Raw genomic sequence first — 21,392 nt, forward strand, 5'->3', positions numbered from 1 at the left:
CCTCTGCAAGGTATATAGACTACACTTACGTTGGAGAACATGGAGACTTGTTTGTAAAATGTACATACTAATATTGCTCATAAAACCAAATATAAGAAATGCCCAAAACTTCTCTCTAAGAAGAATGGATAATAACTGACATCTACATAACACTGGGTGATCACAGAAGTAACAATTAATGACTTAGAGCAACATTCATTAACATGAATGCATTCTTAAAATATACTATTTAATGTTAAAGTATTATGCAAATTACTTCTTAAAAGGATAACTTAAATACAATAGGAACTTCTGGGTGCAGTTTTTAGGAATGCATTCACACCTACACCTATTTTAGTATTTCATACATATATGTTAAAATATATATAAAGATAAGGGAATAATATACACGTATTCAAGATGGTGATTATATTTAAGTAAGAGTGAGTTATTTGACCAAGAAGAGATATTCAGAAGTCTTCAATGGCATTGGTAATTATCCATTACTTATTTCAGTTGGTGGGTTCATTCACATACATCATATTTTTGTATTTCCTGGAAGTATATGTAACTATTATATTAAATATATATTTATATTATGTATACACTAATAGTAATGACATAGAAGTACTCTTGTATGTAAGACTCTGTACAGATGAAATATGTTTTCTACATGTTAGCTCAAGGCTCTCAGAATACTATAACTGGCAAATTACAGAAGAGGTGAAAAAGCCAACCCTTCTAATGGTCCTTGGCTTTTCTATTCCAGATTTGTTTTTTCAGGTGATTGGAAGAAATTAAACATTAGAATGTTAGTTTTCTTATGTCTAATATGAAGGTTTCACTGGATAATTCTAAGTATCATTTTATGTACTATTTGTCAGGTTACTGCGTCGAAAATTGGGAAAGAAAAATTAAAAAAAATTGTTTTGAATGCCAAAATTTAGTCATTCCAGAAATTCAACCAAATGCAGTATCTCATTTATTCTTTTCTGAACACCAATTTCATCTTGCCAATTTTATTGTCAATTGTTTTTATTACATTCCTTTGTTCTTCCCAGTATATCCTGTTCTGTTAATTATATTGTATACTTATTACACCTTAAAAGTTATAATCTCTACTAAATTGACTGTCTCATTTTGTCAAAAGTGCTCACCTTTCTTTATCTGAAAAAAACAACACTGCATTAATCTTAAGCTTCATCTAATTAAATTTCCACTTTTCTCATTCATTTCCTATAAGATTCTTTAATGAATAAGTGATGTGTATTATATGAACTTACTTTCTCTCTTATGCTTAAGATAGCCCTTTGAAAATGTTTAAATTCATCTCCAATACCTTCTCTAAATAGAAAAGTTTTTCTTAGTCCTAGTTATACTTGCCTTTATGTAACTGGTAACTTTTCATGTTTATTAAAATATTTACCTTATTTTCAGTAAATGACTCAATGATATCTTAATCTAATCTTTAATATAATCTGGGTGGACCCATACAAGCCTGTCTTCCTTTCTTCACTCATCTTTGTTTATCTTCTTTCCCTTAGACAAATTAACCACTCTCAAGCTTATGATCATTCCTGCATTGTAGCCATAATCCTTTTCTTCAACCCCATTGAATTTTCCTCATGTCTCCATATTATCTTTTTTTTTTTAATTTACATTCAAATTAGTTAGCATATAGTGCAACAATGATCTCAAGAGTAGATTCCTTAATGTCCCTTACCCATTTAGCCCATCCCCCCCTCACCCAACCCCTCGAGTAACCTTCTGTTTGTTCTCCATATTTAAGAGTCTCTTATGTTTTGTCCCCCCTCCCTGTTTTTAGATTATTTTTGCTTCCTTTCCCTTATGTTCATCTGTTTTGTCTCTTAAAGTCCTCATAGGAGTGAAGTCATATGACATTTGTCTTTCACTGACTGACTAATTTTGCTTAGCATAATACCTTCCAGTTCCATCCACATAGTTGCAAATAGCAAGATTTCATTCTTTTTGATTGCTGAGTAATACTCCATTGTATATATATACCACCTCTTCTTTATCCATTCATCCATCAATGGACATTTGGGCTCTTTCCATACTTTGGCTATTGTTGATAGTGCTGCTAAAAATATTGGGGTGCATGTGTGCCTTCAAAACAGCACACCTGTATCGCTTGGATAAATGCCTAGTAGTACAATTGCTGGGTTGTAGGGTAGTTCTGTTTTTAATTGTTTGAGAAACCTCCATACTGTTTTCCAGAGTGGCTGCACCAGCTTGCATTCCCACCAACAATGCAAAAGAGATCCTCTTTGTCTGCATCCTCGCCAACATCTGTTGTTGCCTGAGTTGTTAATGTTAGTCATTCTGACAGGTGTAAGGTGGTATCTCATTGTGGTTTTGATTTGTATTTCCCTGATGATGAGTGATGTGGAGCATTTTTTCATGTGTCGGTTGGCCATCTGGATGTCTTCTTTGGAGAAGTGTCTATTCATGTCTTTTGCCCATTTCTTCACTGGATCATTTGTTTTTTGGGTGTTGACATTGATAAGTTCTTTATAGATTTTGGATACTAACCCTTTATCTGATATGTCCTTTGCAAATATCTTCTCCCATTCTGTCGGTTGCCTTTTAGTTTTGCTGATTGTTTCCTTAGATGTTCAGAAGATTTTTATTTTGATGAGGTCCCAGTAGTTCATTTTTGCTTTTGTTTCCCTTGCCTCCAAAGATGTGTTGAGTAAGAAGTTGCTGCAGCCAAGATCAAAGAGGTTTTTGCTTGCTTTCTCCTCGAGGATTTTGGTGGCTTTCCATTTTACATTGAGGTCTTTCATCCATTTTGAGTTTATTTTTGTGTATGGAGTAAGAAAGTGGTCCAGGTTCATTCTTCTGCATGTCGTTGTCCAGTTTTCCCAGTACCACTTGCTGAAGAGACTGTCTTTATTCCATTGGATATTCTTTCCTGCTTTGTCAAAGATTATTTGGCCATACATTTGTGGGTCCATTTCTGGGTTCTGTATTCTGTTCCATTGATCTGAGTGTCTGTTCTTGTGCTAGTACCATACTGTCTTGATGATTACAGCTTTGTAGTATAGTTTGAAGACTGGGATTGTGATGCCTGCTGCTTTGGTTTTCTTTTTCAAAATTGCTTTGGCTATTTGGCGTCTTTTCTTGTTCCATACAAATTTTCGGATTATTTGTTCTAGTTCTGTGAAGAATGCTGGTGTTACTTTGATAGGAATTGCATTGAATATGTAAATTCATTTGGGTGGTATCAACATTTTAACAATATTTTTTCTTCCTATCCAGGAGCATGAAATCTTTTTCCATTTTTTGTGTCTTCTTCTATTGCTTTCATAAGCTTTCTATAGTTTTCAGTATATAAATTTTCACCTCTGTGGTTAGATTTATTCCTAGGTATTTTATGGTTTTTGGTTCAATTGTAAATGGGATTGATTCCTTGATTTCTCTTTCTATTGCTTCCTTGTTGGTGTATAGGAATGCAACCAATTTCTGTTCATTGATTTTATATCCTGCCATTTTGCTGAATTCATGAATCAGTTCTAGCAGTCTTTTGGCGGAATCTTTTGGGTGTTCCATATAGAATATCATGTCAACTGTGAAGAGTGAAAGTTTGACCTCCTCCTGGCCAATTTGGATGCTTTTTTCCTTTGTGTTGTCTAATTGCAGAGGCTAAGACTTCCAATACTATGTTGAATAATGGTGGGGAGAGTGGACAACCCTGTCTTGTTTCTGACCTTAGGGGGAAAGATCTCAGTTTTTCCCCATTGAGGATGGTATTAGGTGTGGGTCTTTTGTATATAACTTTTATGATCTTGAGGTATGCTCCTTCTATCCCTTCTTTCTTGAGGGTTTTTATCAAGATGGTATGCTGTATTTTGTCAAATGCTTTTCTGCATCTATTGAGAGAAGCATATGGTTATTTTCCTTTCTTTTATTGATGTGATGAATCACATTGATTGTTTTGCAGATATTGAACCAGCCCTGAATCCCAAGTATGAATCCCACTTGGTCATGGTGAATAATTTTTTTAATGTATTGTTGGAGCCAGTTGGCTAATATCTTGTTGAGGATTTTTGCATCCATGTTCTTCAGGGAAATTGGTCTATAGTTCTCCTTTTTAGTGGGGTCTGTGTTTGGTTTTGGAGTCAAGGTAATGCTGGCTTCATAAAAGAGTTTGGAAGTTTTCCTTCCGTTTCTATTTTTTGGAACAGCTTCAAGAGAATAGGTGTTCACTCTTCCTTAAATAGTTGGTAGAATTCACCTGGAAAGCCATCTGGCCCTGTACTCTTGTTTTTTAGAAGATTTTTGATTACTAAATCGATTTCCTTACTGGTTATGGGTCTGTTCAAATTTTCTTTTCTTCCTGTTTCAGTTTTGGTAGTGTATATGTTTCTAGGAATTTGTCCATTTCTTCCACATTGCCCATTTTATTGGCATATAATTGCTCATAAAATTCTCTTATTATTGTTTTTATTTCTGCTGTGTTGGTTGTGATCTCTCCTCTTTCATTCTTTTTTTTTTTTTTTTTTTTTTTTTTTTTACAGCACCCTCAAATTAGGTTGAGGAGCTCATTTATTTTTTTTAATTTTTTTTAACGTTTTATTTATTTTTGAGACAGGGAGAGACAGAGCATGAACGGGGGAGGGGCAGAGAGAGAGGGAGACACGGAATCTGAAACAGGCTCCAGGCTCTGAGCTGTCAGCACAGAGCCCGACGCGGGGCTCGAACTCACGGACAGTGAGATCGTGACCTGAGCCGAAGTCGGATGCTTAACCGACTGAGCCACCCAGGCGCCCCTCTCCTCTTTCATTCTTGATTTTATTTATTTGGGTCTTTTCCTTTTTCTTTCTGATTAACTGGTTAGTGGTTTATCAATTTTGTTAATTCTTTCAAGTAACCAGCTTCTGAATTCATTGATCTGTTCTCCTGGTTTTTTTGGTTTTGATAGCATTAATTTCTGCTCTAATCTTTATTATTTCCTGTCTTCTGCTGGTTTTGGGTTTTATTTGCTGTTTTTTTCCAGCTCTTTATGGCATAAGGTTAGGTTGTGTATTTGAGATCTTTCTTCCTTCTTTAGGAAGGCCTGGATTGCTATATACTATCCTCTTATGACCGCCTTTGCTGTGTCCCAAAGTTTTTGGGTTGTGGTATTATCATTTTCATTGGCTTCCATATACTTTTTAATTTCCACTTTAACTTCTTGGTTAGCCCATTCATTCTTTAGTAGGATGTTTTTCAGTCTCCATGTATTTGTTTCCTTTCCAAATTTTTTCTTGTGGTTGATTTTGACTTTCATAGCATTGTAGTCTGAAAATATGCACAGTGTGATCTTGATCTTTTTGTACTTGTTAAGGGTTGATTATTGTCCCTGTGTGTGTTCTATTCTGGAGAATGTTCCATGTGTACTAGAGAAGAATGTATATTCTGCTGCCTTAGGATGAAATGTTCTGAATGGTTCTGTTAAGTCCATCTGGTCCCGTGTGTCATTCAAAGCCATTTTTTCCCCGTTGATTTTTTGATTAGGCAATCTGTCCATTGTTGTGAGTGGGTTGTTGAAGTCTCCTACTATTATGGTATTACTATTGATGAGTTTCTTGTTGTTTGTCATTTATTGATTTATATATTTGGGTGTTCCACATTTGGCACATAACTGTTTGCAATTGTAAGGACTTCTTCGTGGATAGACCCCTTGATTATGATATAATGCCCTTCTTCATCTTTTGATACAGTCTATATTTTAAAGTCTATATTGTCTGATAGAAGTATGGCTACTGTGGCTTTCTTTTGTTGACCATTAGCATGATAGATGGTTCTCTATCCCCTTACTTTCAATCTGAATGTGTCTTTAGGTCTAAAGTAGGTATCTTGTAGATAGCACATACATGGATCTTGTTTTCTTATCCATTCTGTTACCCTATGTCTTTCGATTGGAGCATTAGTCCATTGACATTTAGAGTGAGTACTGAAAGATATGAATTTATTGCCATTATGTTGCTTGTAGAGTTGGAGTTTCTGGTGGTGTTCTCTGGTCCTTTCTAGTCTTTATTGTTTTAGTCTTTATTTATTTTATTTATTTGTTTTTTCCTCTTTTCTCCCCTCAGAGAGTCCCCCTTAAAATTTCTTGCAGGGCTGGTTTAGTGGTCACAAACTCCTTTAATTTTTGTTTGTCTGGGAAACTTTTTATCTCTTCTATTTTGAATGACAACCTTGCTGGATAAAAAATTATTGGCTGTATATTTTTCTGATTTGGCACATTAAATATATCCTGCCACTCCTTTCTGGCCTGCCAAGTTTCTGTGAATAGGTCTGCTGCAAACCTGATCTGTCTTCCCTGGTAGCTTAAGGACTTTTTTTCCCTTGCTGCTTTCATGATTCTCTCCTTGCCTTAGTATTTTGTGAATTTGACTATGATATGCATTGTTGATGGTTGGTTTTTGTTGAATCTAATGAGAGTCCTCTGTGCTTCCTGGATTTTGATGTCTGTGTCTTTCCCCAGGTTAGGAAAGTTTTCTACTATGATTTGCTCACATAACCTTTGTACTCCTATTTCTGTCTTCCTCTTCTGCGACCCTTATGATTCTGATGTTGTTCCTTTTTAACGAGTCACTTATTTCTCTAATTTTTAAATCGTGCTCTTTTGCCTTAATCTCCCTCTTTCTTTCTGGTTCATTTTTCTCCATAAGTTTTTCCTCTATATCGCTGATTCTCTGTTCTGCCTCATCCATCCTTGCTGCTGTGACCTCCATTCGAGATTGCAGCTCAGTTATAGCATTTTTTATTTCTTGCTGACTAGCTTTTACTTCTTTTATCTCTGCAGAAAGGGATTCTAATCCATTTTTCACTCCAGCTAGTATTCTTATTATCATGATTCTTAATTCTGCCTCAGACATGTTGCTTGTATCTGTGTTGGTTTAGTCTTTCTTTTGGTTGAACTCCTTTGTTTCATCATTTTGAAGGGAGAAAAGCAATTAATGAGGTAAAAAAATAAAATTAAAAAATAAAATTAAAATATAAAAAATATAATAATATTAAATTTAAAAAGTTCCAAACAAACACACACAACAAAAAAACAAATAAATGATGCTAGATTCTAGGTGTGTTTTGGTGTTGAAACACCAAAGCCCCTGGGTGTTGAAAGGGTCTTGATAGATTAGAGAAAAGAAGTGATAGAAAAAAAGAAAGGAAATAGTTTGAAAATTTGAAAAAATAAATACACTAAAGTACACTAAAATATAATGACAGAAGTAAAATAGAATTTGAAAAAAAATACACAAGAGTAAAATTATAGTAGAAAAACCTAAAGAAAAATATTTTTAATAAAAATTGAAAATAAAAATGAGTTTTTACTTTTTTGTATTCAAGACAAAGAAAAGAAATGAAAAAGAAAAAAGAGGAAAAAAAGAAAATAAATAAAATTGAATAGATGGACTGGCAACCAGACTGAAATACTAGTGAAATTACTTTGTTTTCCCTTAGATGTCAACCTATGAAGCATTTTATAGTCCTTAAACTAAGCAGTCAGAGAGACTTGTGTTCCTGAAGACTGAGGTTGGCTCATTTAGGCAGGGCTTAGTGTAACAGCTCCGTTCTCCACCTCATGGCACTGCTTAGCTTACTGGGGTGGATTGTTGTAGTGCTTGTAGGTGCGTATGTGCATGCCTGGGAGCGGTGAAAATGGCATCACCCAGCTACCAGTCTCTAGTATTGGAACTCTGCTCTCCCTGATTAGCAATCATGTACCTGTCCTTTGTCTTCTGCTTCCATCCACTCCACTCTTTTACACAGTCCATGACCAAGCCCTAGGCAGCACCTCCCTCCTGAGTTTTGTCACATATTCAGTTGTTTTTCCCAATCCCTTACTTCTGAGGGACTGCAGCTTTGATCCGTTCTGCCCCTGTGTGGAGGGTCTCACCAAAAAGGGCCGTGTGCCAGTTGTACCCAGGAACGTTTGCGGGACCGTGCTGCTGCCGATGCCCAGAGCCTGCAGCCAGGTGCCAGCCCACCCCAGGAAAAATAGTGAGATTGTGTAACAGCAGCATTTGAGGTACTATAGAAAAAGCACAACACACATCTGGCACCAGGCTTTACCCTTAATAACCTTGTTCTAGCACCAGCGAATGTGGTTGTTCTCCCGGGTCCTCTGGGGCCTTGCCTTTGGGGGACCCACACAGCCTCTACAGGTGTCCTCCCAGCAGGGAAACCATCTGCCCCATGTGGCCTGAAGAACCCTGGACTCCACTCTGATCCTGGGGATTCACCAGGAGCACCAGAGCACAGCCAGAGCACAGCCAGGTATCGAGCTGCAGAGTTTCAGACTCTGTGTTCCCCCCTGTTTATAGTCTTAATGGAATTTAAACCTTCTCCTTTCTCCCTTTTTAGTTCCATCCCTGTGGCTGTTTTTCTACTTTTCCACTTTCTCTCCAGCTGCTTTTGGGGGGGGGGTGCTTTTGCCTTATTCTCCCCTGCCCCCTGTCCTCTCTCCACACACCAAAGCAGCTCCCTGCCTTCCGCAGCTTCTGTCTCCCCCAGCTCACCTCTCTCTGCTGTGTACCTGCTGAGTTCTGTGGTTCAGGTTGTGCAGATTGTTGTGTTAATCCTCAGATCAATTTTCTAGGTATGCAAGATGGTTTAGTGTTGGTCTGGTTGTATTTCATGATGCAAGACACACAAGAAACTTCCATGCTGTTCTGCCATCTTGGCTCCCTTATCTTTTTTTGTCTGAATGTTTATATGGGAGTACTGGTGATCAAAAGAGAGCATTCTACTGTTGTAGTGATCTTGCAAAGAACCAAACAAGGGTCTTCATTGGCAGAAGCAATCTTACTTCTAAACTCTTGGAACTTTATTTATTTATTTTTTTTCAACGTTTATTTATTTTTGGGACAGAGAGAGACAGAGCATGAACGGGGGAGGGACAGAGAGAGAGGGAGACACAGAATCGGAAACAGGCTCCAGGCTCCGAGCCATCAGCCCAGAGCCCGACGCGGGGCTCGAACTCACGGACCGTGAGATCGTGACCTGGCTGAAGTCGGACGCTTAACCGACTGCACCACCCAGGCGCCCCCAAACTCTTGGAACTTTAAAGATGAGAATATGTTTAAATAAGTTTGAATTACATAAATAGCATATATGCTGACAACAACAACAACAACAAAAGGTAATCAGGTGTCCTTCCGACCTTGCTGAATCTATGAGTTTCAAATATGCATTAATGAATTTATAAAACTGCCATTTGCCTATGTCAATATAGAGGAAATACATAATTCATATGCCTCTGTGAAGATAACTCATAGTCCAATATGTGACTATGACTATAGTATTTGACTATTGGTCAAAGCTGTTGTATGAAGGATAAGCGGATGGAACAAATTAATGTCCAGAAGAAGGCTAAATAATATTTTGGCATAATTTCATCACAGTATATGGATTTCAATCAGGAATCAAAGATGTAATCATCATGGTTACATACTGTTGGAAATGATAAGGTATTAGGACATCTGGATGTAATTGGAAGGGAAAGGCTTGAAAGAAAATAGGCAAGGGAATACACATAATTCTTATTCAGTATCTAGGGACAGTTCCTTACTTTTCAGACAGTGATCCAAAAGTACCATAATAAATAACTATAGCAGCTGCACCTTGGCACATGGACATAAGTCTCATTCCTGGAACAGTACTGTAGGTGAGAAGGTTAGCAAATAAATGCCATTTAAAAAATATGAGCCAAAATCAATAGATAATAGAAATAAAACTACTTTTAAAATATGGTTATAGAGTTAAAGAAAGAATACATTATAATGTTTGGAAAAATAATTGTTAAATCGTATAGTCACACAAGCATCTGTTTATATATATGTAACCAGACCAAAATTTCATTGGGTAGTTATTTTAATTTTTGTACTAGGCAGGATTCCAAAAATAGAATTCTTGCAGTCTAAAAAGCAATATATTTTTTAAGCCATGATCACTTCTAAATTCATTCATCTTCATTAATACATATGAAAATGTTATCAGTAATCAATTTGAAAGTTTAATTTTATTTAGATTTCATTGGCAGAAAATTTTTTTTCATAAACAGCTGTAGTCCTAAACTAGATAATTAAATAGTAAGATACTCTAAGAAAAATGCCATTCAAAGAACAAATAAAACTGGTGGATTTTAAACCTTTTCCAATGGTATATTTTTATCTTTAAATTATTATCTTACTTTCTCAAACAATTTTAGCTACATTGACTGATATCTATTACCACTGAGAGTACCTCAAACTTCATAGATATATCAGTCACATAATGCATAAAAACATATTTTTGTAAAAAATAGATGATGAATAATCTTTGTGGGCCAGCAAATGCAATGCAAGGAATAGAATTATGTCTACCAAATTCAACACATTTCTGAAAGATGACTTAATAAATATGGCTACTTGGAGAAATACGTTATGTTCACATCATAATTGCAAAACCTATTCAAGTCATTCCACTTAATATAAAGGGGAATGAAATAAAACTACTCAAAAATAAAGGGAGTATGCTAAAAGTGTGTGTCACTTTTTTTTCAATTAGGTTCAAGATTTCCTATGTTGCAGTTTCATTAGAAATTCCTCAAGATTCAAAATAAAAAATAGGAACATGTTAGATGTTGTAAATTAATGTCTGTCATTATTATCAACACAAATGGGCTTGTATCCAAGGCCACTAAAAGCATATCAAAGCAGTGTTAAATTTACATAGCATTGTAGCATTTTGAATGATATGTATCACATGGAATTTTGTTCATAGTTTTATACATCTGACCTTAAAGAAGTGACACTAAAGAGAAAAAAGAAAGAAGAAAATGCATCCACAAAATAAAATATAAAAATATGAAGAATTACATCTAATAGGTTATTATGAAATTTGATTATTTAAGCATGAAATTTATCTACCTATAAATATGGCATTATATATCAGGAACTAAATGAAGAAGAAAATCAGGAATGATGGGAAACTAATCATGGCTCATGAGATTTGGTTGTAAAACTTTCATAGATTTATTTCTTAAAAAAATGATAAGGAAATACATTACTATCTTGGTGCAGAGACACACATGTAATGAGTAAACTACAATTTACTGCTAGAAGAGATCACCGTATAATTCAATTTATTGCCCTCTCATAAATTTCAGAATAAGTTGAGTTTTTACTGCTAACATTCTTTCAGTTATATATAGCCTCAGTACACCAGTAAAACATGTGGACTTGAGATGCAACAGACTCACTCTAATGTCATAGGGATAACATGTGTATGATGGTGAGGACTCCTTGCTAAACCATTTATTTGCTCAAAGGACAATTTTGTCATCGTAAGTAAAATTAGTATCTGTTTTAGTTCCTAGTTTTTCTGGATTCTCCGTTTTGCCTGCTGTGCAGTTACAGAGATTAAATGACCGTGAGAACTTGATACCCACCTTACAGTCAGGCAAAGTTTACACATTCATTATGAAGAAATTAATTCTGCTGGTGGTAGTCACAAAAAGAACATGAGGTAAATAGAAAACAAGAGGAAATACATAATATTTTTTAACAATACAATTTTTTTACGCCCAGTCATAGGTTTATAAGCCAGGTAGATTGCTTCACTTTTTACTATTTTTAAAGCAATTTTAGGTTCACAGTAAACTTAGGAGAAAGAGACAGCAAACTTAGGAAGGATCACATGGTATTTCTAATTTTTTGAGGAGTGCCCATGCTGTTTTCCAAAGTGGCTCTTCCAATTTACATTTCCACCAACAGTGAATGAGGTTTCCTTTTTTCCACATTCTCATCAATACTTGTTTCTTGTCTTTTTGATTTTAGCCATTCTTTTTTTTGCAGGACGGGGGTGGGATATGACCTTTACTGATAGGAGCTTTTCCACTGGAGTGGAAACAATGTACAGAACCAAATGTTTGTTACTATAACTTCTGCATCACAATTAAAATCCATACAGGTTTGTTTTGTTTTGTTTTGTTTTGTTTTTTTGTAAAGTCAATTCAATCAAAATCCACTACTTCAGAGTCTATAGCTTCTTTGAAGCCACAGTAACACTGAAATATGGTTAAGACTCAAATGCAGAAATTTGATTGGTTGGAAAGCTAATTAAACTTCCAACTTGCTCAAATAGAATTACAAAAAGGCAGTGTTGTGTTTTTCACAGAGATACAGTCCCCTGGAATCACCAACACTGGACGGCTGTTAAGAGTGTTTAGAGTCCTGAGATAATAAGGAATCCGGGAATCCTTTAAACAGTCTTTGTCCTTTCTTCCCAATCAGAGATTTGTTTATGTGTGGATTGACACCACCACCAGCAATTGTAGCCTTGATGAGAGAATCCAATTCTTCACCTCCACGAATAGCAAGTTGTAAATGAGGAAGGGTAACAAGCTTTACCTTCAAATGTTTGGATGCATTTCCTGCCAGTTCAAGTACTTCTGCGGTGAGGTACTCCACGATGGCTGCATCTTGCACAGCGACAGTCACGCCCACACGTCCATGACTGGTCATCTTAGGTTTCACTGAATATTGCCCACTGGCAACTGCAAGCCAGCTCTCTGCTGGCCATGTCCCTATATCTTGGCCTTTCCAGAGTCCTTCCCAGCCTTACTGCCAGCCTTTGAATTCTGCTGAGGCTTAAACAAGCAAGGCAGAAAAAGAATTAGAAAACCAAGACCCCACAGCCTACTCTTTCATTGGAGCCCGATTCAAACTGCCAATTTTAGCCTTTCTAACAGGTGTGAGGTGAAATCTCATTGTGGCTTTAATTTGCATTTCCCTGATGACAGCGATTTTGAGGATCTTTTCATGTGCCTGTTGACCATCTGGATGTCTCCTGTGAAAAAAAGTCTATTCAGGTCCTCTGTCCATTGTTTTTAATGGGATGTTTTAGTGTTTTCGATGTTCAGTTGTATATCAGTTCTTCATGTAATTTGGATATTAATCCCCATATCATTTGCAAATATCTTTTCCCGCTCAGTAAGTTGTCTTTTTGTTTTGTTTATGGTTTCCTTTGCTGGGCAAAAGCTTTAGTTGTTTATTTTTGCTTTTATTTCCCTTCTCTCAGGAGACCTATCTAGAAAAATAGTGCTATGAATGATGTCACAGAAATTATTGCCTGTGTTCTCTTTTAGGATTTTTATGGTTTTAGGTCTTATGTTTGGGTCTTTAATAGATTTTGAATTTATTTTTGTGTATAGGGTTAGAAAGTAGTCCTGTTTCATGAGAATGTCCCCAGCACCATGTATTGAAGAGACTGTCTTTTCTCCATTGTATATTCTCGCCTTCTTTGTCAGAGATTAATTGACCATATAAATGTGGGTTTATTATCCAGGCTGTCTATTCTATTCCATTATCTATATGTCTGTTTTTGTGCCAGTAGTATGCTGTTTTGACGACTACAGCTTTGTAGTATGTCTTGAAACCTGGAATTGTGATACCTCCAGTTTTGTTCTCTCTAAAGATTGCTTTGTCTATTCAAGGTCTTTTGTGGTTCCATACAAATTTTAATATTAATTTTTCTAGTTTTGTGAAAAATGCTGTTTGTATTTTGATAAGGATTGCATTCAATCTGTAGATTGCTCTGGGTAGTATGGACATTTTTCACAGTAATAATTCTTCAAATCCATAAGCATGGAGTATTTGTGTCATATTCATTTTCTTTCATCAATGTTTTATACTTTACAGAGTACAGGTCTTTTACCTTTGGGGTTAAATGTATTCCTAGGTATCCTTTTTGGTGCAATTGTAGATGGAATTATTTTCTTAATTTTTCTTTCTGCTACTTCATTATTAGTGTATTCAAATCCAACACATTTTTATATATTGATGTTATACCCTGCGACTTTACTGAGTTCACTTATTACTTGTAGTTTTTTCAGTGAAGGTTGATTTTGTCAAATGTTTTTTTCTGCACTTGTTGAGATGATAATGTAATTTTTATTCTTTTTTTGGTTAACGTGATATGCCATGTTGATTTCAAGATGTTGAACCATCTTTGCATCACTTGAATAAATCCCAGTTAATCATGGTGTATGATTTTTTGTGTGTATTATTGAATTTGACCTGCTAATATTTTGTTGACTATTTTAAAAACTATATTCTTGAGTGATATTGGCCTGTAATTTTCTTTTTTTTCTAGGTTAGATATCAGAGTATAGCTGGCTTGGTAGAATGAACTTGGAATCATTTCTTCCTCTTCTATTTTTTGAAATAGTTTAATAAAAATAAGTAACTCTAAATGTTTGGGAGAATTCGCTTGTGAAGTTGTCTGTTACTGGACTTTTGTTTTTTGGGAAGTTTTTGATTGCTAATTCAATTTCATTACTAATAATTGGCCTGTTCAATTTTTCTGGTTCTTCCTGGTTCAATTTGGGAAGATTGTATGTTTTTAGAAATCTGTCACTTTCTCCTAGGTTGTCCAATTTGTTGGTGTGTAGTTTTTCATGGTAGTCTCTGTTTTTCTGTGGGGTTGGTTGTAACTTCTCTTAACTTTTGATTTTATTTGGTCCCTCCCTTTTTTCTCTATGAGTCTTGCTAAAGGTTTATCAATTTTGTTTATCTTTTCAAACAACCATTTCTTATTTTTATTGATCTTTTCTATTGATTTTTAGTCTCTAGTTCATTTACTTTTACTCTAATCTTTATTATTTCCTTCCTTTTTTTCTTTTTCTTTTTCTACTTCCTATAGGTGTAAGGTTGGATTGTGTCTTTGAGATTTGTTTTTTAAAGTTAGCCTGTATTGCTGTATATTTTCCCCTTAGAACGACTTTCACTTCATCTCTTAGATTTTCAAGTGTTGTTTTCATTTTCATTTGTCTTAAGGTATTCTTAGATTTCCTCTTTGATTTCTTCATTGATGCTATTTAGTAGCATGTTGTTTAGATTTGTGTTTTCTCGTTGTTGTTGTTGTTGTCGTTTTCCAGATTTCTTGAAATTGGCTTCTAGTTTCATAGCATTGTGCTGAGTAAAGATACTTTATATGATTTCAGTTTTCTTAAATTTATTGAGACTTGTTTTCTGACCTAACAAATGATCTATCCTGGAGAATTTTCATGTGTACTTGAGAAGAATGTATAATCTTCTGGTTTTTGATAAATGTGCTGTTAAATCTCCTAAGTTGATTAGGTCTAATGTTAAGGTCAATGTTTCCATTTTCTATCTGGATAGTTTACCCTTTGATGGAAGTGGAATGTTAAAGTCTCCTCCTCCTCCTCCTCCTCTTTCTTCTTCTTCTTCTTCTTCTTCTTCTTCTTCTTCTTCTTCTTCTTTTCTTTTCTTCTTCTCCTTCTCCTTTATTCTTCTCCTTCTCTTTCTCCTTTCCTCTTCTCCTTCCTTTTTTCCAAATGCAAACTTAGTTTAATAAATCAAGGAACCACAGGTGACTGCACTCTAGGAGAACATTCAGTTCCTCATGGCCCATTCATAGTCTTCTCTGAGACTCCACTGCTAATGGTGTGGCCATGAAGCTTATAGCCATCTTGTCTTGCTAATGCCACTGTGCCAGGCTGTACCCCAATGCCAGTGGGCATATGACAGATGAGTTCATACTCATGAGGGTCATATTTGTCATCCATGGATGTCATCTTCTCCAGGCCATGTTTGGCAAACACTCTTTAGCTTTACCTCTAAAAGTGATAACTCTTGGAAGATATTCTCCAGAGTAAGCTTCTGGTCCCCAGGCTCTGTTTCTTCAGAAATGTACTCTGCAGTCCTTTCCAAAATGTCTGCCACCTCTACCAACTCCTTACAGAAACTCTGGATTCCAATATCTTGGCATCTTCTACATATATCTGGGTTTGCCACCTTATGTTTTCATCATCAGCCACAGCTCTCTGGTATCTCATTGTTAAGTCCTGGACTTCCTTCTCCAGTTTCACAGCTTTAAGGTTTAAGGCTCGTTCTGCAAGAGAGGGTCCAAGTGCATCAGGAGGGTCCTCAGAACTGCAGTCCTTTTCTGCAGTTCTCTGAGTGGCAGTGCTGAAAGGATGCAGCGATCCCCTGCCTTCCAACACAGCACTGAAGGCCGGAAGGCACTGCACCAGTGGCTGGATTGCTCACACTGATCACACAGCCATATTCTGGATCCCCAATGTTAAAGTCTTATGGTATTGTTTTATTACTGTCATTGTCTACCTTTGTATCTATTAATATTTGTTTTATATATTTAGGCTCTCGTATGTTACGTGCATGAATATTTACAAGTGTTATACATATTTTTTTGGACTGATCCTTTTATTATTATGTAATCTCCTTTTTTATCTCATTAAAATTTGTTTTAAAATCTGTTTTGTCTTGCATAAGTATTGCTATCTCAACTTTCTCTTGTTTTAAATTTGTGTGTAATGTATTTTTTCAATCACTTCACATTCTATCTGTGTGTATCTTTAGATCTAAAGTGAGTTTCTTTAAGCAGCATATAGATAGGTCTTGTTTGTTATCCATTCTGCCACACTATGTGCATCCATCTTTTCTTCCTTCCTTCCTTCCCCCTCCCCTTCCCTTTCCCCTTCCCCTTCCCTCCTTCTTGTATTTTTTTTTAAAGTTTACTTATTTGCTTTGAGAAAAAAGAGAGGGGGGAACATGAACAGGGGAGGGGCAGAAAGAGTGAGACAGAATCCCAAGAAAGCTTTGTGCTGTCTGTGCAGAGCCTGATGTGGGGTTCTATCCCACAACCATGAGATCATGACCTGAGCCAAAATCAAGAGTCAGATGCTTAACCGAGTCACCAGGCACCCCTATTTCTTTTTCTTTCTTTCTTTCTTTCTTTCTTTCTTTCTTTCTTTCTTTCTTTCTTTCTTTCTTTCTTTCTTTTCCTTTCCTTCCTTCTTTTCTTCCCTTCCTTTCTTCCCTTCCTTTCTTCCCTTCCTTCCTTTCTTTCCTTCCTTTCTTCCCTTTTTTTCCCTTCCTTTCTTTCGTTTAGGAGTATTTAGTTCATTTACCTCTAAAGTAGTTATTGATAGAGATTTATTTATTGCCATTTTTTAAGTGTTTTCTGGTCATTTGAAAGTCTTTGACACCCACTGTCATTCACATTTTCTCCAATGTTAGCTTATAGAAGCTACATAGTTTTGAATATTATATTTAGGTCTTTGATCCTTTTTTTTTGGTAATTTTTACGAAGTGTATAAGATCTGTGTCTAGATTTTTTTTTCATGGGGTGAAATGTGTTCCAACACGTTTTGTTGAAGACACTTTTTGTTCCATTGTATGACATTTACTCTTTTGTCAAAGTTTAGTTGACTACATTTGCATGGGTTAATTTTGGGCTCTCTATTCTGTTCCATCAATTCATTTTCTGATTCTTGCACCAATACCACACTGTCTTGATTACTGAAGCTCTATAGTATGTCTTCAAGTCAAGTAGTGTTAACTCTTAAACTTTGTTCTTCTACTTTAATAATAGGTTGCTTATTTTGGGTATTTTGCCTCTCCATAAGAACTTTAAAATCAGTTTGCTGATGACCACAAAAACTTGCTGGGATTTTGATTAGAACTGTGATAAAACTAGAGATCAAGTTGTAAACAGTCAACATTTTGGCAATATAAAGTCTTTCTATCCACGACCATGTAATATGTCTCCATTTATTTTGTTCTTCTTTAATTTTTTCTTCAGTTTTGTAGTTTTCCTCATATAAATCTTAAACTTGTTTTTTAGATTTATAACTAAGTATTTCATTTTTGGGGTGCTAATGTAAATGGCACTGTGTTTTTAATTTTAAATTTTACCTGATTGATGCTAGTATATAGGAAAGTGGTAGTTTTTATATGTTAACCTTATACCTTGAAAACTTGCTATTATCACTTGTTAGTTCCAGTATGTATGTATGTGTGTATATACACACATTGACTATATATATATATATATATATATATAGTGTATACATATATACACACATTGACTATATATATATGTATATATATATATACATATATATATATGTATGTATGTATATATATATATACATATATATATATGTATGTATAGTCAATTCTCTCAGATTTCCTACATGGATGATTATGTCACCTGTGAAGAAATTAGTTTCATTTCTTCCTTTCCAATCTGTGTATCTCTTAGTATGATGGCTTTAGATGTTTTGTAGATATTTTTATCAAGTTAAGGATATTCCCCTTCTATATCTAGTGTGCTAAGAATACTTATTATAAATGGGTTTGGGATTATGTCAAATGCTTTTTCTGTTATCTATAGCTATGGTCATATGATTTTCTTCTATATATATTAATATAAATTAATTTATTAATTAATATAATGTATTAATTTATGTACTTAATTTAAATTATTTGATTTTTTATATTTGAATCAGCCTGGCATAATTTGAAATAAATCTCACTTGGTCATGGTATATAATTTTTTATACATCATTGGATTTAATTTGTTAAATTTTTTTAAGAATATGCATTTATATTCATCAGAGATAAATGTCTTTGATTTTGTTGTAACATCTTAGTCTAGTTTTGTTATTAGAGTAATGCTGGCATTGTAGAATTAGTTATTAAGTATTAAGTAAATTAGAATTAGTTATTAACTATTTCCTTTGCTTCTGTCTTCTTGAAGAGATTATAGAAAATGGGTATTTCTTCTTTGAGTATTTGGTAATATTCATCAGTGAACCCATCTGGACCTGGTGCTTTCTGTTTTTGAAGGTTATTAATTATTGATTCCACTTTTTAGGAGCACCTGGGTGGCTCAGTCAGTTAAGTGACCAGCCCTTGATTTTGGCTCAGGTCATGATCTCATGGTCATGAGATCAAGTCCTGTGTCAGGGTCCAGGCTTAGCATGAAGCCTGCTTGGGATTCTGTCTCTCCCTCTGCCCCTCCCCTACTCACATGCTCTCTCTTTAAAAAAAAAAATACTGATTCAGTTATTAAATATAATTCTAGTATCTATATCTTCTTGTGTGAGTTTTGGCAGAATGTGTCTTTTAAGGTATTGATTCATTTCAACTAGTTTATAAAAGTTATTAGCATAGATTTTATTATATTATTTCTTCATTATCTTCATATATCTTCATTATCTGCCCAGAGCACAAGCAGGCAAGGGCAGAGAGAGAGGGAGACACAGAATCCAAAGTAGGCTCCAGGCTCTGAGCTGTCAGCACAGAGCCCAACATGTGCCTCAAACCCATGAACCTGTGAGATCACGGCCTGAGATAAAGTCAGATGCTTAACCTACTGAGCCACATAGGCACCCCAAGTTTCTTCATTATCTTTTTAATGTCAATGTGATCTGCAGTGATGTCATTTCTTTAAATTCTGATATTGTCAACTTGTTTCATCTCTCTTTTTTCCTAGTTAGCCTTTAGCTTTATTCTCTATTGATTTTCTATCTTCAATTTCATTAATTTCAACTCTAGCTTTATTTCTTTTATTATCCTTATTTTTGATTAATTTTTCTCATTTATTTTCCAAGATACAAGTTCAGATGATTAATTTTATATCTATCTTCTTTTCTAAAATATGCGTCCACTACCTGCCTTAAATTTTGAGACGTTATATTTTAATTTTCATTTAGGTTCTGTTATTGACTTATATTTTAATTCTAATGTGGTATGAAAAGAAACAATATATAACTTTCATTCTTTTGAATTTTCTAAGTTATGTTTTGTGGTCTAGAATATGGTTCATCTCACCGAATGTGCCATGTGAGCTTGAGGAGAATGTTTATTCTGCTCTTGTTGGATGAAGAAGTTGATAGATATTAATTACATCCAGTTGATTGATGGAAAAAGTAGAACACACTCAATGATGAAAAGCTCCAACTTTTTCCTCTCAGAACAGGCATAAGACAAGGGGGCTCACTCTTGACACTTTAATTCAATTAGTATTAGAAATCTTACCCACAGCAATGAAAGAAAGAAAGAAAGAAAGAAAGAAAGAAAGAAAGAAAGAAAGAAAGAAAGAAAGAAAAAAGAAAAGGAAAGGAAAAAGAAAAGGAAAGAAAAAAAGAAAAGAAGGAATGAGCATCCAGACTGGAAAGAAATTTTTGGTAGAAAGTAATGTTATGATATTTATCAGTCAGCATGATTTTTACTTTTATAATTGAGAAAGTCCTGCATATAATACTAATACCATTCATAATCTGCCCATCTCTAGAACATTGATAAACTGTGAAGTCACATTGAAAAATAATAGTCTTCAATCACTGTCTATATTTTTTTGCTTTTAATTGAAAAAAAAACTAATATTATAAAAGATGTCAAATTATACATCCAAAAACGTCAAAGAATTCCTAATTGGATAAATCAGTAAGTACACCTAGATATCCTCATCAGTCTTTAGAATAGCAAAAATAAACAGTCTTGTAGGCAGCCAGAGAAAAAGAACATAGTAGAGAAGGAAAAAAAAAGATAATTGCAGCAGATGTTTCTTCAGAAAACAGGCAAGCTAGAATATAACAGAGTGCCATCTTCATTTTTATTATTTACTTATTTATACGGTTATGTATTTACTTATTTATTATTTTTTTAGAGAGAGCACAACAGGAGTAGAGGTGTAGAGGGGTAGAGAGAAAGAGAGATAATCTTTTTTTTAATTTAATTTTTTTTAATTTACATCCAAATTAGTTAGTATATGGTGCAACAATGATCTCAGGAGATTCCTTAATGTCCCTTACCCATTTAGTCCATCCCCGCTTCTACAACCCCTCAAGTAACCTTCTGTTTGTTCTCCATATTTAAGAGTCTCTTATGTTTTGTCCCCCCTCCCTGTTTTTAGATTATTTTTGCTTCTCTTCCCTTATGTTCATCTGTTTTGTCTCTTAAAGTCCTCATATGAGTGAAGTCATATGATTTTTGTCTTTCGCTGACTAATTTCACTTAGCATAATACCCTCCAATTCCATCCATGTAGTTGCAAATAGTAGATTTCATTCTTTTTGATTGCTGAGTAATATTCCATTGTGTGTGTGTGTGTGTGTATATATATATATATATATATATATATATATATATATATACCACTTCTTCTTTATCCATTCATCCATCAATGGACATTTGGGCTCTTTCCATACTTTGGCTATTGTTGATAGTGTTGCTATAATATGGGGTTGCATGTGTCCCTTCAAAAAAGCACACCTGTATCCCTTGGAAAAATGCCTAGTAGTGCAATTGCTGGGATGTAGGATAGTTCTATTTTTAGTGTTTTGAGGAACCTCCATACTGTTTTCCAGAGTGGCTGCACCAGCTTGCATTCCCACCAACAATGCAAAAGAGATCCTCTTTGTCCGCATCCTCGCCAACATCTGTTGTTGCCTGAGTTGTTAATGTTAGCCATTCTGACAGGTGTAAGGTGGTATCTCATTGTGGTTTTGATTTGTATTTCCCTGATGATGAGTGATGTGGAGCATTTTTCATGTGTCGGTTGGCCATCTGGATGTCTTCTTTGGAG

The 21,392-nt window shown here is 35.0% G+C and overlaps 2 pseudogenes; both read right to left on the reverse strand.

The window, feature by feature from the left end:
- Window positions 1-12,188: 12,188 nt before the first annotated feature.
- Window positions 12,189-13,981, reverse strand: LOC109262203 (histone H2A.V-like; annotated as a pseudogene).
- Window positions 13,982-15,397: 1,416 nt separating this feature from the next.
- Window positions 15,398-16,063, reverse strand: LOC109262162 (grpE protein homolog 2, mitochondrial-like; annotated as a pseudogene).
- Window positions 16,064-21,392: the final 5,329 nt, after the last annotated feature.

The sequence above is a fragment of the Panthera pardus genome, unplaced genomic scaffold, assembly GCF_024362965.1.
Source record: "Panthera pardus isolate Hobbes unplaced genomic scaffold, ASM2436296v1 HiC_scaffold_13, whole genome shotgun sequence".
In the NCBI taxonomy this organism is placed as follows: domain Eukaryota; kingdom Metazoa; phylum Chordata; class Mammalia; order Carnivora; family Felidae; genus Panthera; species Panthera pardus.